Source organism: Schistocerca nitens, chromosome 8, assembly GCF_023898315.1.
Source record: "Schistocerca nitens isolate TAMUIC-IGC-003100 chromosome 8, iqSchNite1.1, whole genome shotgun sequence".
NCBI classification, from domain to species: Eukaryota; Metazoa; Arthropoda; class Insecta; order Orthoptera; family Acrididae; genus Schistocerca; species Schistocerca nitens.
Window position 1 is genome coordinate 483,976,160 of NC_064621.1, and position 17,733 is coordinate 483,993,892.

Here is a 17,733-nt window from a genome sequence, read left to right on the forward strand (position 1 = left end):
TGTTAATCAACAGCTCCGCCATTACACCACTGATGCAAGTGAAGCAGCAAGATGATGAAATCGTAAGTGATCAACGGTCATATAAAAGCCTTTCACACTATTTTCGTAACATATAACTGATGTAAATCTATCTGCATCCTATACAGGCTGTGATATACACAGTCAATCACAAGTAAGAAAACAAGCAGAAGACATCACTGATTTCGATTTCTAGCCATCCACTACCCCCCCCCTCCTCCCCCCTAAATGCCACACCAGCAACTCAAATCTCCAAAACTCTGGAAAGGTATCTATTAGGTACTTACCAGTCATTAATATAGCACCTAGTGACATGACTTGCGTATTTCTTCAGACTAAGTATTCAATAGCTCGAAAACAGGACGAAATTTTTAATTTGATTTTTTGGTACTTTCCCATGGTCCGATTTTGTCTGATTTTGGATTTGTTAAAAAGCAACGTTTGTTGAATTGGATACCACTCCAACCGCTTCTGAAGGAATTTTTTCCAGGTTTTTGGCTCATTTTTCTTAATTTCACTGGACTAATACGTCACTGGAAGCAAGTAATGTTTTCAGGGTCCTTGTAAAAAGTAGAAAGGAATTGAGGCATCAATCATAAATGCATCAGCAAGAGCTGCTGCTGTGATTTAGTTCTGAAATTGTGCGGTGGTCTCCAGAGCTCTGTCTTTGTACTGGCTGATCGGTAAATGAGTCACATATCCTATATGAGGGAGTGATAAGACTCATCATGTTCCGATATGCTCGTAGTCAGGAGCCACATTAAAGTGTCTCCAGAAAATAATCCCGACCTGGAACCTCAAGCCTGTACGCTTGAAGTCACATGGGAAAATCATCCCACTAAGAAGACGCCATACTCGGATTTCAGTTTCGAATTAGGCATCGACTGGTCCAAGAAAATAACAATCACTTTTTTAAAAACTATTGCTGCAAAGAGTATAGAGAAAGATACGGTATAGCAAGGTGGTATAAATTATAGTGGAATGCGAGCTACTGTTGCTGAAACGTAAGTGAACAAGTATCATTGAATTAGTTTAATGGTTCGAGAACTCACTTTGAAGACCTTTAAATACTTTTATGATGTATGAATTTTCTTGATTTAGTACTGATCTGATAAGTTAAGCAGCACTTTCAACTTTTTCTATAGTTCTTTTTTTTCTTTTTTTTCACTCGCGAAGTACTCCGTTAACTTTTCAGAAAGATGTTCGGCAACCAGTATTGATATTCTGTGTAGACTCTTTAAGTCTCTCTGAGACACTGCAGGATAGCGTGATTACCTTTGGCGTGTTCCGCACCCTTGCACCCATTCAGATACCTGATGATTAGTTGGACCATGCTTGCGAATAAGTTTAAAGCACACTTTGTTCCTGGAAGTCGAGCGATGAGTTGTGGCAATTCAGAGACGGCAGCAGCAGTTCGGAGAACTGCGAGACCGTTTTAGTTATTTTCAGTGGTTGCTAATAAGCAAGGTTGTAAGCAAGGCAGTTGATTAGTGTGATATCGCACGATTTACTTAGCAATCGTTTCGCGTTCTAATCTCATGAGATCGTTTTATAGTCACTCAGCCCGAAGTATTATGGACTCTATTTCGTCAATCTTTCCTACACTTTAGATTGTTCTATGTTTTTATGGAAATGGCGTATTAAAACTTCACTATTTGTGATTCCTAGAATATCGACTTATGTTCCATGTGCACTGTGAATCCCATGTTGTTTGTGCCCACTACATATTTGATTTGAAGACAATATAAATCATACGAATTTGCTGTTACTAATTTCTGCTTCCCCACATAATTTAATAAATATTTACGCGTATTTATGGTGCATTCTCTGTCTGATGCCATCTTGTGCACACATGCAGCAAGTATTCCCCTCTTTTTTGTTCAGTGCATACAAATGTCGCAGATAATAAAACAAGTCAGATAATAAGCAGTTTTCTCACATTAATAGTGACAGATGTCCAGTTATTTGAAGGGTATGAAGGTAAGTCTTCAGAATTTCTTGAGAGTGTGTGTTCATATCTCTACGAATAAATTGCACAGAGCATGGTACTGATGCCACAGACATTCCGTAATAGTTCCTACAAATTCAGTTTTTTTGAGCTGCATCATTATTCACACGATTTTGAAAGGTATTGTCAGAAGTTAGTTATTTTCATTTAAAGTACTGTGATACACATAAAGGCCATGATCCCATTACACCACGTTCAACTGTAAATTGATCACTTTTACTTTCTGTTATTTTGATAGGATGTTAAAAGTGGTTTTCACAATATTTTACGCTTAATCACGCAGTCTACGTCTACCAATTAGTAATTGTGTGATTTATTGTGTGTGCTACTGTGACTATCCGTTCTTTATTCTTGAAGTCAGACTGCGTTACAAAACTGATTATTGAATCAAAGATTTTATCAGTAACAAGGCAAGAACCCGACTGCATAATAGCGCCTGTTAGCACTCCGCTTTCGAGATTGGGGGAGACGCACCGGGTCCAGATCGAATTCACCCAAAAGTTTGATGATGAGGGCCGCTGTGGGGGACAGCCTGGACTTGGTTTTAGGTGGTTTCCTACATTCGACTAGGTGAATACCGGGCTTTTACCCATGTAAAGTGGATAATAGTAGACGCAAATAGACTGGGTTCAGAAAAGCCATTTCTCTTAGTGTGAGGTGGAGGTGGGGGCATGTGGTCACCCTATACTACTAACAGATTAACACGCCGATATGGCATAAAGGCCAGAAAAATAAGAAATCTTAAACTGGAAATTTTACTAGGAACTGCGAATGTGCTACCTTGCTCGAAATCCTCTTGATGGTCTCACAAACAAATCTTATGTAACGATTTATAAAATTCAGTAACACACGCCATAGTGTCTTCATGTTCTCCTGCATACTTTGCCGGCGTTTGACAATTGCTACCTGAGAATCTGAGAAGTTCTGTTGAATTAGTCGGTATTTGAAGTCACAGACCACCAAACGCGCCCCTGATTACAAAGTCTCATCAGGGAATAGCCAGCGTTAGCAGATAACCCAAATAGTTCCGAATGGACTCATCAGCGTTATAGTGGCCCACCCGCTCAGGAATACAGTCAGAATGTTCAAACATAGTCGGCGAAAGGTCCCTGCTATATGCTGCTGACTTAGTAAAAACGGGTAATTAGTTTTTTGATGTGCTATTTTAGAATTCGTATCTGTTTTAACACAGGTCGCATACATATTTGACATGTGCAATGAGAGAGAAAGCTTTCCGTGAATCACACGCAGTTTTGCTTTCTCGCGCATATCCTGGCGTTCAAGTTGGTCAAATATACCACGTTAGTTGCGGTTCATTAAAAGGAATATCGAGCTGAACACAATCTGCGACCGCTGTTCAAGTGGGATATGTTGGGTTCTCAGGTTAAAGAAACGGAGAACAAAGACCGACCGGCGCAGACTCGTGGAAGTACTTGAGTTGGAGCCGCTGTCAGTGAAACACCTCGCCACTACCTCTGTTGAAGCATCTGAGTGGTTGGATACTCGTGCGAGACAGCGAGAATTAACTTTATATCATCTTGGTCACTACCTGTCTCCTCTCGGTTTTATTATTGGCATTAATTCCTTGCGTTAATTCATGAAATTGATAGTTAAAAACTCTTCGAAGTCCAAGTGGCCCTCAGCCAACTAGTCAATTTTATTACTGTATTACCTTGCTCATTTATTACATGCCTTGTTCTAGTATGGTGTGTTTCTGTACATGTAATGATTCGTTAATTAACGTGCCAAGACGTATCTTGCCTTGTTCATTTGTGAGAGCCCACTTGCGTGGTCGCTTCTGGGCCGCGTATTCCGTAACTGCTTGGGAACTGATTACGTTGAAATATGTGGTGTATCGCAACTTCCTGGGGAGGAACCACGTGGGGGTTAGTGAGCCCAAAGTCGTATGTATTATCAGGTAGTGACTGAGTCCAGAATCCGTGTGGCTGTGACGGAATAAGAACGCTCTCTCATACGGCGTCGGAAGTTATGGTCAGCGTCAACGAACTTTTTTTTGTCGACTGCAGGAATCTGAGATCTTCGTGGCGATGAGTAGAATGCAACACGGTCTGAGGGGTCACCTTATATTATTATTTGCAAATTATGTATCGTGTAATTTCTGTTGCTAAATCAACTTTATGAATACATAATCTAACGCGAATTCTTTACAGACGAATGGAAAAACTGGTAGAAGCGGACCTCGGGGAAGATCAGTTTGGATTCCGCAGAAATGTTGGAACACGTGAGGCAATACTAACCTTACGACTTATCTTAGAAGAAAGATTAAGAAAAGGCAAATCTACGTTTCTAGCATTTGTAGACTTAGAGAAAGCTTTTGACAACGTTAACTGGAATACTCTTTCAAATTCTGAAGGTGGCAGGGGTAAAATACAGGGAGCGAAAGGCTATTTACAATTTGTACAGAAACCAGATGGCAGTTATAAGAGTGGAGGGGCATGAAAGGGAAGCAGTAGTTGGGAAAGGAGTGAGACAGGGTCGTAGCCTCTCCCCGATGTTATTCAATCTGTATATTGAGCAAGCAGTAAAGGAAACAAAAGAAAAATTCAGAGTAGGTATTAAAATCCATGGAGAAGAAATAAAAACTTTGAGGTTCGCTGATGACATTGTAATTCTGTCAGAGACAGCAAAGGACTTGGAAGAGCAGTTGAACGGAATGGACAGTGTCTTGAAAGGAGGATATAAGATGAACATCAACAAAAGCAAAACGAGGATAATGGAATGTAGTCGAATTAAGTCGGGCAATGCTGAGGGAATTAGATTGGGAAATGAGACACTTAAAGTAGTAAAGGAGTTTTGCTATTTGGGGAGCAAAATAACCGATGATGATCGAAGTAGAGAGGCTATAAAATGTAGACTGACAATGGCAAGGAAAGCGTTTCTGAAGAAAAGAAATTTGTTAACATCGAGTATAGATTTAAGTGTCAGGAAGTCATTTCTGAAAGTATTTGTATGGAGTGTAGCCATGTATGGAAGTGAAACGTGGACGATAAATAATTTGGACAAGAAGAGAATAGAAGCTTTCGAAATGTGGTGCTACAGAAGAATGCTGAAGGTAAAGTGGGTAGATCACATAACTAATGAGGAGGTATTGAATAGGATCGGGGAGAAGAGAAGTTTGTGGCACAACTTGACTAGAAGAAGGGATCGGTTGGTAGGACATGTTTTGAGGCATCAAGGGATCACAAATTTAGCATTGGAGGGCAGCGTGGAGGGAAAAATCGTAGAGGGAGACCAAGAGATGAATACACTAAGCAGATTCAGAAGGATGTAGGTTGCAGTAGGTACTGGGAGATGAAGAAGCTTGCACAGGATAGAGTAGCATGGAGAGCTGCATCAAACCAGTCTCAGGACTGAAGACCATAACAACAACAACAACAATCTAAGTGGAAAACTGACTTCGAGATTTTTGGCTTGAGATCTCCTTTGTTCTTGAATGCTTTGTTCTGGAATGAAAAATGTGCGAGATGTGATGAACGCTTCTGTCTTTAGTTTAAAGTAATTTGATTATTAACTGTGCTGCGTGCGAATAATGCACTCGTATTATTAACCTGGACAGAAGATTTGTTTCGCACTAGCTCATAACGTGCCGTCTACGTCTTCAACTTCTTTACCATTTTTGTTAAAATGGACCTTCTGTGAAGATTAATCCATGTTTTCATCACGAGATTTAGTAAAGAAATACTTAGCTCAAATGAGACAGTATCTTAGTGACCACATCGTCAGGACCAATTTAGCCCACAGCACGATTACTGATTACAAGGTGTTGCACAGCAAGGCTCTCTTTCAGCTTTGTTTCGGTTTGAAGCATACTATAGTGAAGATACAAAGTATCAGTCGCCCGCTAACTCCAAAGGGCTGCTGGAATGTTTAAAGTGTCGTTAGTACACAGAAAAATAGAGCGGACGATATTTTCTTCAATGCTGTAGGAAACGCTATCCGTGTGTCCATTTTTATTTTAAAAATAGTAAGTTAGTTCTGTTCCGTTTAAATATTCATTACAGTCAGATGTATATTCAGTATCAGTCCGTTGCGTTTGTATATTCATTATTAGTCCGTTGAGTCCGTATATTTCTTAGTAGCCTAAAGCGACCGTTGATTCATTATCAGTCGGTTGCGTTTGTATATTCAACATTAGTCACATGTGCTTAAATACTCTATCATTAGTCAGATGTGCGGTAATGTCATTGTTAAAGTTGCTCTTAAGGATTAACTTTGTTTTAAAAATAAATCAGTCATTTTTTCTACCACAACTGCAATCTCATAATCTTTCAACGGTTGCACAGGGTCTGGCAGGCCTTAATGAGCATCATTTCTGGTAGCTACCTACTGAGCACTGCTTGAACAGATAAGTGGGTCCAATACTGGATAGTGGTCAACTGCGGGCAAATACCAGGGAGCACATCAAAAGATCAATGGCAGAGAATTACCCCGTACCAGTGAAGTGTGTGCTGCGCGCCATATTCAGAAGACACAACTCATCTCAGTGTAAGAGTATGAGGCACTAAACGTCTGTCAAGAGTGGTGAAGCCTCATCGCACATTATATACGCTAATATTGCCGCAAATGAGAACATTGCTTTCTTATGGAGTGGGCTACCCTTTACGTCACGTACCCTGTTACAAAAACTGCTAGCAAGTTGGTAATGGGAAAGGACGCTAGGAGTGGTTGCGGTGGCCCGGTGTAATGTTAAGCTCTTTCTATACAGCTTAAGCGTTTTCGTGGACTTACTTGTTGCAGAATGCTGGTTCTGCTTTCTTGCAGCGCCGATGTCTTCTGCTAGCACCGGGTGCCGGCCGCGGTGGTCTCGCTGTTCTAGGCGCTCAGTCCGGAACCGCGCGACTGCTACGGTCGCAGGTTCGAATCCTGCCTCGGGGATGGATGTGTGTGATGTCTTTAGGTTAGTTAGGTTTAAGTAGTTCTAAGTTCTAGGGGACTGATAACCTCAGCAGTTAAGTCCCATAGTGCTCAGAGCCATTTGAACCTAGCACCGGGCGCTTCTCCGAAGATTTCACTGCTAGGAAGGGGAAATTTTCACTCTCTAGCTCTCTCTCTTCTTATTTAAAAATACGCTACTCTTGGAATATCATTCAAAGCACCAGAACATATTTATTTCCACTTTGTACAAAAAACAAACACATTACAAAACAAACACATTACCGGGCACCCAGAATCAGTTAATTACACACTTTCGAACACAATTCATACATAAGTTTTTATCATGGCTGGCTATCCACGTCCAGTCCACGTACTCTCAACAGCAGTTCAACGTCTAATAAACAGTCACTATCTCGAGTCACTACATTTGATTTTTCAACAATACAAAGCTACATTACTCTTTGCAGGTCACGCTGAACACTTTCCAGCGCCGACGAATTATCTCCCTTCCAGTTTCGCCTGCACAAACAATAAATGGGTGCAGTATCCCATGCTCATCCTTACGCCCTGCTTTAAAATAACGCGTGTTCGAAACGGCTGGAACACAAGTGTCTCCAGACTTTCGTAAAATTCTGGGGGCACTACATGGTATAGGCCGCTGATGAATATGACCACCATATTTAATTCTTTCACCACTGAGGGGGCCTTTTTGTATACCTACAGCCTCTTGACAGATTTGCGTCAGTGTCTTTGAGAGAAGTCTCCGAGAGATAAATATATTAGTTTCGCCTACAACAGTCTGTTCCTCCACATGAATTCTAGGGCCTTTCACGCTCCACTGAAATATGTGAGTCATTTTAATGATGAGTTGGTTCTCTTTATTTTCCGACACGATGATATATACAAAAAATCCATAGTGATTTAGTTTTTTTGGTTACATGCTTTCTTCTGACAAAGTTAGTATTTCGTATTATTTTCAAAATGATTCATAAGACCAGTCGGAGGAAACTAGTATCAGGTTGTCAGATTTTCTTGCTCCTTCATTCTTGAGTGGATACACACCTCTCACTTATTTGAACACGATAATGATGCGGATAGTTTACTTAATATGGCAGGGTCGTTCCTGTTATCATAATTGGTTCCGTCACTTCCCATTCGTTGTGCAGACTCAACTACTTTTTTGCGTAGATTCAACTACTTTCTTTGCGTATACACCTTTTTCTTCGTTTCTGATGGAACGGTCTCCTACACTGTAGCTATTTTTGTCGCAGTGTTCTTGTGAGTAGAGCCAAATGAAGTCGTGAATGCCGTTGGCTGTAATACTTCACATGCTCACTACCGTCCGTTCAGGATTCTAGCGCCACTGTCATTACGGTCCGATACTGCACTGTCACCTTCAAAACTGGAGCTTGATCGTATTCAGGATCTGCACCACATAACACCATTGTCCACAAGTTGCCCACCGTTTGCGCTCAAGGACTCCATTAGGATGGTGGGATAGAGTGCACAGAGATAAAAGCTACGCAATAGGCTGCCTGCAGTTATTTCATCTGGTTGAAGGGTGCCAGAGTGGTTGTTTAACGAAAGAAATTGCTCAGAAAATCATTTTGCTCCGAATGTATGTGGGCTTACATTCATGGAAAGCAGTAAATGCAATAAAAAGCTTTATGAAGCTCATGAAGATAATTTTACTGTGAAAGAACTAGAAAACAACCAAAATAAATACTTTTCGAAAGCGAGCACACTTGTGAATTCAAAATCTGTCAGTGGGCTGTATTAAGAGTCGCACTTTAACAGGCTTCGATCTGCCTTAATATGTTGTCCACAATATTGTAGATATGTTTCTCCCCGAGCCTGTCCCACTCACTGACGGCAATCCTCCTGAGGTTATTCGATTAAATAACAACAAACTGAGTGTTTCAACTGGCCTCAAGTATACTCAATAGGGTGTACGTCAGCAGATATGGCAGACCATTGAATTCGGTTGATTCCTGCTTCCCGAACGAAGATGATAACGAGTTGGGCGTGACGTTCTCATGCGCTATCGTCTTGAAAGGGAAACCCATCGCAAAATATTGACTGTAGGGCAAAATATTGACTGTAGGCTTGGACAATAGGTTGGACGATTCTGTCCCTACATTATAAAGCCTCAAATTATTCTCGACAGTGAAGAAAAGTGTCAGAAATCCATACATGGTAACGATCAAAAACGTGACTGACCTATCGTTGCCGAACACAGGGCTGCAATGATACCTGGCAGAATCCGCACTCTGCTACGACAGTCACCAAGAGTCAGATATGCCCTGCACCTGTAGGTGAAAAGAACCCGAAGTCACTGATCCATATTCAATTTCAGGCGTTCTCGTGCCCACCTCAGTCGCTCACCACATTGCTGAGGGTTTGCTCGTACAGGAGACAGAGTACAAAGTGATCGTGTGGGGGTGGCTGCGAACTGTCTGTGCCAACATAGCCCGTTCAGTTGCCTCTAAATATGTAGCGTATAGTTCTGCTGCATTCTCTTCATGAGAATCCATAAGTCAAATGGAAGGGTCATTACGTGTTGTTGACAGTTGGATCACGACTATGTGATCTGTTTTACGCCTCTCGAGAGCGAATGAATGTTGTAATGATGTCGCTGTGGTGGACTCTAATTCAGCGGGCAATCTCGCATTCTGACGACCCTTCCTACCATAAAGTTATAATGCGCGTAATATCAAATCTTGAAGTGAACAGTGAACACTAGCTGTATTGTCCCAGACTCAACAGGGGCACTGTTCCTAAACATCCAAGAAACCTTCGATCCTCCCTGGCACAATGGCCTGATATGTTAACGTAGCGACGCTGGTTTCGCCGACGTACTGTACGTCTCATATACTCATATCTCACCAACAGATGTTTCAACACTGACGTTCGGGGAAAACAGTCAGCACGACACGGTATACAAACTGGAGTACCTAAAGCTAGTATCCTGGGGCCCCTCTTGTTTAATCTCTACATGAACGATCTACCAACTATAGAAAACACGATGGCTGCCACCTACGCGGATGACAATGCCATCCCAGCGCAAGACTGGAAATCATCAAACATCAACTCACGACTAAAGACTGCACTTTGAACTGCCGAACCTTGGTTGGAGCGATGGCGGGTTAAAATAAAAGTCAGCAAGCGCGAGGCAATGCTGTTCACACGTAGACCGAAATAAGTGCACAGGCACCAACAGTGCAAACAAGTAACGCTACACACACGCCCAACATGTCTCCTTGAGAAAGTCAGGTACATCGATGTCTAGCTGGACCGAAAACTAACAAGTGGGGGACCACGTACAGTACGCGGCCAACCGATCACACACGAGGCTCTAACAACTTTACCCAATTCTCAACAGGCAAACTATACTGAATAAGAGGGTGTAAAGGTCCACAAAGTTGCCCGCTGAATTGGAGTGAACCACATCGACGTTATTACAACATTCATTCGCTCTCGAAAGATGCAGAACAGAAGAAATTACCTCGTCGTGATCACCCACTGTCAACAACACGTAATGATCCTTGCATTTGACTTATGGATTCTCACGAGGAGAATGCAGCAGAACTGTACGATACATATTTAGAGGCAACTAAGAGGGTTGTGTTGGCACAGACAGTTCGCAGCCACCCCCACACGATCACTTTGTACTCTTTGTCTCCTGTAAGAGCAAACCCTCAACAATGAGGTGAGCGACTGAGGTGGGCATGAGAACGCCTTAAATTGAATATGGATCAATGACTTCGGGTTCTTTTCACCTACAGGTGCAGGACATATCTGACTCTTGATGATTGTCGTAGCAAGTGAGGATTCTGCCAGGAATCATTGCAGCCCTGTGTTCAGCAATGATAGCTCAGTCAAATTTTTGATCGTGACCACGTACGGATTTATGACACTTTTCTTCACTGTTGAGGGTAATTTGAGGCTTTACAATATAGGGACAGAATCGTCCAACCTATTGTCCAAGCCTACAGTCAATATTTCGCGATGTATACGGACCACACTGATTAGACCGCTGATGACGTACATAGCTCCAGTCAGGGGATATGCAGTTCCAACACGCCTGCGCCACCTGTAGGTCATACAGAACAAGAATCCACTGTCACAAGCAACGCTCCACGATACACACACACACACACACACACACACACACACACACACACACACACACACACCGTGGACATTCACAATGAATATCGCCTAGATACTTTGTAGGAGATATTAAAAAAAACTCGCCACATGCTATACGTTGACTCCAGACACTCGAGCAACCCCTTCATCTCGAATCTGGGAAACTACGACCGCAATCGTAAGTGGAAGCACAATCGTCCAAATACACTCCTTATTAGGACACATAACCACCTATGGCAAGCCAAGGCACACAAACAGCGCAAGTAATGGCGAACCCCAGCATCACAGCGTAGCTGACTTGCACCGCCTGATTAATCACACAGCCGCTCAACCGGCCACAGCAGGGAAGCCAAATCTTGCTTACTAAACGCAGACAGACCCCACACAACCGCCTACAAAGTGTGATCGAATCTGTGACCAATGGGACACTAATATGACGTCTATCGCTTTTACAGGTAAGCGGACGCTGCAGCTGGCCCAGGAGACATCATTGATGCCCAACCCAGCAGTATCTCACCTCAATTCTTATTGACACTCTTATGGCGAACCCAACCTATGACACTAGTACCGAGTACTGCACGATATCCAGGCACTAACTAACCTTACCCTTCCATGATCTGCGCAGATAGAAAGAACAACCGCTAATGCACATACTACCCGTCAAGGCTGTCGCAGACGTTTTTTCCTTTGGCACTCTTTTCCTTTTGCCCTTAAACCCGCTACTATTCATCACTTTTCGTCCACTTTTCCTTCTGCCCTTAAACCCCCTACTATACATCGCTCTTCGTCCACTTTCCCCTCTGCCCTTGAACCCGCTACTATTCACCGCTCTTCGTCCACTTTTCCCTCTGCCCTTAAACCCGCTACTATTCATTGCTCTTCGTCCACTTTTCCCTCTGCCTTTAAACCCGCTACTATTCATCACTCTTTGTCCACTTTTCCCTCTGCCTTTAAACCCGCTACTATTCATCACTCTTTGTCCACTTTTCCCTCTGCCCTTAAACCCACTACTATTTATCGCTCTTCGTCCACTTTTCCCTCTGCCCTTAAACCCACTACTATTTATCGCTCTTCGTCCACTTTTCCCTCTGCCCTTAAACCCGCTGCTATTCATCGCTCTTCGTCCACTTTTCCCTCTGCCCTTAAACCCGCTACTATTCATCGCTCTTCGTCCACTTTTCCCTCTGCCTTTAAACCCGCTACTGTTCATCGCTTTTCATCCACTTCTGCCACCCCCATGGGCCTGTGTTAGTGGGTAATCCTACCCAGAAGCATAGGGAACATCAGGCACCACATCCTGCGGTGTGGGCCTGGAGGGGCTGTACCCTTTAAAAGGTCGCTCTACTGATCTGTAGTTAGAATTCAGTATTATTTCCATCTCCATTATACAAGGTGGCTATAGATAAACTTTCGCTACTTGAGCTAGTGTAGACAGAGAATTACTTACTGTTCTACAATATTGTATAACAAAAGCAAACTGGTGCTCTTCATTTATTTGTTTCATGACTTGCCGTTAGGCGCTGATACTCCTACGACGACGCAGAGTTGAAACTAGAGTTGTAAAACTACCGTAGGCTACCATAGACTACGATACGTAACCGTAGGCTACGGTAGTTCTCCTAGTAGCCTTGGTTAGCTAAGATCATAACCGCGTTACCTGTACTTAAGGTGTGTTACCGACCTATCGGGCGTTACCTCATCTCGAACGCTTTTTTTTGCCTTTGCCGTCGGTGTCTTACGAAACTCTCCCAGAAACCGGAAGCAGTGAACCATCTAGAAGCTGTTTGACGATATGTAAATGGCAGTGTAACCTACGGAACATTATTATTCTACACAATCATCCTCCAGTCTGTTGCTTAAGAACAAATAGCATTTATAGGAAAATTGAAATTGACGAAGTTTAGTTCAGGTTTCATACGGAAATGAAACTACAGGGTTATCAACAAAAAGTCAAATAGGGGTAATGCAGGAGTAGGTTTAGTAATGAATAGGAAAATAGGAATGCGGGTAAGCTACTACAAACAGCATAGTGAACGCATTATTGTGGCCAAGATAGATACGAAGCCCACACCTACTACAGTAGTACAAGTTTATATGCCAACTAGCTCTGCAGATGACGAAGAAATTGAAGAAATGTATGATGAAATAAAAGAAATTATTCAGATAGTGAAGGGAGACGAAAATTTAATAGTCATGGGTGACTGGAATTCGAGTGTAGGAAAAGGGAGAGAAGGAAACGTAGTAGGTGAATATGGATTGGGGCTAAGAAATGAAAGAGGAAGCCGTCTGGTAGAATTTTGCACAGAGCACAACTTAATCATAGCTAACACTTGGTTTAAGAATCACGATAGAAGGTTGTATACATGGAAGAACCCTGGAGATACTAAAAGGTATCAGATAGATTATACGAGTATAATGGTAAGACAGAGATTTAGGAACCAGGTTTTAAACTGTAAGACATTTCCAGGGGCAGATGTGGACTCTGCCCTCAATCTATTGGTTATGACCTGTAGATTAAAACTGAAGAAACTGCAAAAACGTGGGAATTTAAGGAGATTGGACCTGGATAAACTGAAAGAACCAGAGGTTGTACAGAGTTTCAGGGAGAGCATAAGGAACAATTGACAGGAATGGGGGAAAGAAATACAGTAGAAGAGGAATGGGTAGCTTTGAGGGATGAAGTAGTGAAGACAGCAGAGGATGAAATAGGTAAAAAGACGAGGGCACGTAGAAATCCTTGGGTAACAGAAGAAATATTGAATTTAATTGATGAAAGGAGAAAATATAAAAATGCAGTAAATGAAGCAGGCAAAAAGGAATACAGACGTCTCAAAAATGAGATCGACAGGAAGTGCAAAATGGCTAAGCAGGGATGGCTAGAGGACAAATGTAAGGATGTAGAGGCTTTTGTCACTAGGGGTAAGATAGATACTGCCTACAGGAAAATTAAAGAGACCTTTGGAGATAAGAGAACCACTTGTATGAACATCAAGAGCTCAGATGGAAACCCAGTTCTAAGCAAAGAAGGGAAAGCAGAAAGGTGGAAGGAGTATATAGAGGGTCTATACAAGGGCGATGTACTTGAGGACAATATTATGGAAATGGAAGAGGATGTAGATGAAGATGAAATGGGAGATACGATACTGCGTGAAGAGTTTGACAGAGCACTGAAAGACCTGAGTCGAAACAAGGCCCCCGGAGTAGACAACATTCCATTGGAACTACTGACGGCCTTGGGAGAGACAGTCCTGACAAAACTCTACCATCTGGTGAGCAAGATGTATGAAACAGGTGAAATACCCTCAGACTTCAAGAAGAATATAATAATTCCAATCCCAAAGAAAGCAGGTGTTGACAGATGTGAAAATTACCGAACTATCAGTTTAATAAGCCACAGCTGTAAAATACTAACACGAATTCTTTACAGACGAATGGAAAAACTAGTAGAAGCCGGCCTCGGGGAAGATCAGTTTGGATTCCGTAGAAATACTGGAACACGTGAGGCAATACTGACTCTACGACTTACCTTAGAAGAAAGATTAAGGAAAGGCAAACCTACGTTTCTAACATTTGAAGACTTAGAGAAAGCTTTTGACAATGTTGACTGGAATACTCTCTTTCAAATTCTAAAGGTGGCAGGGGTAAAATACAGGGAGCGAAAGGCTATTTACAATTTGTACAGAAACCAGATGGCAGTTGTAAGAGTCGAGGGGCATGAAAGGGAAGCAGCGGTTGGGAAGGGAGTAAGACAGGGTTGTAGCCTCTCCCCGATGTTATTCAATCTGTATATTGACAGTAAAGGAAACAAAAGAAAAATTCGGAGTAGGTATTAAAATCCATGGAGAAGAAATAAAAACTTTGAGGTTCGCTGATGACATTGTAATTCTGTCAGAGACAGCAAAGGACTTGGAAGAGCAGTTGAACGGAATGGATGGTGTCTTGAAGGGAGGATATAAGATGAACATCAACAAAAGCAAAACGAGGATAATGGAATGTAGTCGAATTAAGTCGGGTGATGTTGAGGGTATTAGATTAGGAAATGAGACACTTAAAGTAGCAAAGGAGTTTTGCTATTTGGGGATCAAAATAACCGATGATGGTCGAAGTAGAGAGGATATAAAATGTAGACTGGCAATGGCAAGGAAAGCGTTTCTGAAGAAGAGAAATTTGTTAACATCGAGTATAGATTTAAGTGTCAGGAAGTCATTTCTGAAAGTATTTGTATGGAGTGTAGCCATGTATGGAAGTGAAACATGGACGGTAAATAGTTTGGACAAGAAGAGAATAGAAGCTTTCGAAATGTGGTGCTACAGAAGAATGCTGAAGATAAGGTGGGTAGATCACATAACTAATGAGGAGGTACTGAACAGGATTGGGGAGAAGAGGAGTTTGTGGCACAACTTGACTAGAAGAAGGGATCGGTTGGTAGGACATGTTCTGAGGCATCAAGGGATCACCAATTTAGTATTGGAGGGCATCGTGGAGGGTAAAAATCGTAGGGGGAGACCAAGAGATGAATACACTAAGCAGATTCAGAAGGATGTAGGTTGCAGTAGGTACTGGGAGATGAAGAAGCTTGCACAGGATTGAGTAGCATGGAGAGCTGCATCAAACAAGTCTCAGGACTGAAGACAACAACAACAACAACAACATGAAACGGAGGGATATTGTAGTGAAAACAAAAAAGGCAATACAGATTTATCATATAGCGCTAGAAAACGCAATTTCCTCAAAAAATGGAAAAATTAAAAAAAACAGCAAAACAAAAACATATCAAGCATCGCTTCACTACTTCGTCGGGCTTATATAAAACATGTTTCTTTTATTCATAAATTACTTTTGCACTTATCGATAGTAACAGGAAACTCTTGCCTTTGAAGATGAAGAACATACTGTCGAGTACAAAGTAACAACAATAATTATATAGATTTTTTAAATGTTTGTGCATGTATCCTGTACTTGCATCAAAAACAAGCTTTGGTTACATAAAAGCGCAGAAGCCACGTGATCAACTAATTTTTATTACTCATAAACTACATGTAAAATGCAGTGCATACTTTGTAAGGATATAAAACTCAATGGACAAAAACAGAACTATTTGTGGTTCTAATTATGTGCGAAACAGACAAACAAAAAACAATGAAGTGTCGAATGCAAGTTTCTCTCTCACACATTCAATTGTGTTTCTTTCTCTACCAATGTTTCCAGTACTACCGGTAATTCTGCGATTTACTACCTATTTACGGAGTGTATTAAAACAATCGAAGCGTATTTCTGGTGGAGCACCGTATTCCTTTAAAGCGGCGATACTTGCGAAGGACACAGGGCCATTTTTGTCGTTTCGTTATTACAGCTTTACGAGTAAAGCTCTGTTCACGTCGTCCAGACCCATGTTGACTGTCTGCAACTGTAATATATATTGATGCTTTTGTATCACATAGAGTTGCGTTCTACCAAAACTACGGTTCGGTAGTTTTAGTACACTCCGTAAATGAGGTGGTAAATCGTAGAATTACCGGTAGTACTGGTAGCACTGGTAGAGAAAGAAACATAATTGAATGTGTGAGTGAGAAACTTGCATTCGACACTTTATTGTTTTTTGTTTGTCTGTTTCGCACATAATTAGAACCACAAATAGTTCTGTTTTTGTCCACTGTGTTTTATATCCTTACAAAGTATGCACTGCATTTTACATGTAGTTTATGAGTAATAACAATTAGTTGATCACGTAAATTCTGCGCTTTTATGTAACGAAAGCTTACTTTTGATGCAAGTACAGTTTAGATGCACAAACATTCAAAAAAATCTATATAATGATTGTTGTTACTTTGTGCTCGACAGAATGTTCTTCATCTTCAAAGGCAAGAGTTTCCTGTTACTATTGAGAAGTGCAAAAATAGTTTATGAATAATGTTTTATATAAGCTCGACGAAGTATTGAAGCGATTGTTTTTGTTTTGCTGTTCTCTTTTCTTAATTTTACCCTTTTTTGAGAAAATTGGGTTTTCTAGTGCTATATGATAAATGTTGAAGAACATAATCTGGAAGTTCGAATAAACTGGCGATTTGCGAATATTTCCAGGGTGAACCGACGACCAATTGCGCCAGAAACTGTTAAAGTTACTGTTGTCATGTCTGCCAATGCTGGACACAGTGTGCGATTTTCAAGCAGTGCAAGAGTTGTCACGATGGCTGAACTTTCCATGGTCCATCGTTCGCAAAGTGCTGCGAACAATTGTGGTATGGTATCCATACAAACTTCTCATGCAAATGGTTGTCGTATTGGTCAACATTTGTAACCTGGAATGTAAACTTGGTACACAAGTAAAAAATGTTACTCTCTCATGTGAAAATTAAAATGTGTTAATTTCAGTGGTTCGTCGGTTACTTCTTTTACGGATGTCCTTACAAATGTTTCCATAAAGATTCATTTCCTACGGTCACTTTTCCTGGAGGGCACTCTCAATTAGCAAAAGTTTAATTGTAACCACCCTGTATATTCGGCTGTACGTAGCGATTGAGAAGGTGGTTTCTGATCAAGCAAACACAAACTATGCAATTCACAAGGTTGGTGCAAAACCTTTCCTGAGCAGTTTATGTTCAATGGAATGCACTCTATTGGCAGCCAGTATTTAGTGTCCCGGCCTTGAGAGCGACTCC

At 41.5% G+C, this 17,733-nt stretch overlaps 1 protein-coding gene across 1 annotated transcript in view; it reads right to left on the reverse strand.

Annotated features, from left to right (window-relative positions):
* Positions 1-17,733, reverse strand: part of LOC126199629 (A disintegrin and metalloproteinase with thrombospondin motifs 7-like) — a 583,524-nt gene that overhangs the window by 59,309 nt on the left and 506,482 nt on the right. The gene's annotated exons all lie outside the window — the stretch shown is intronic.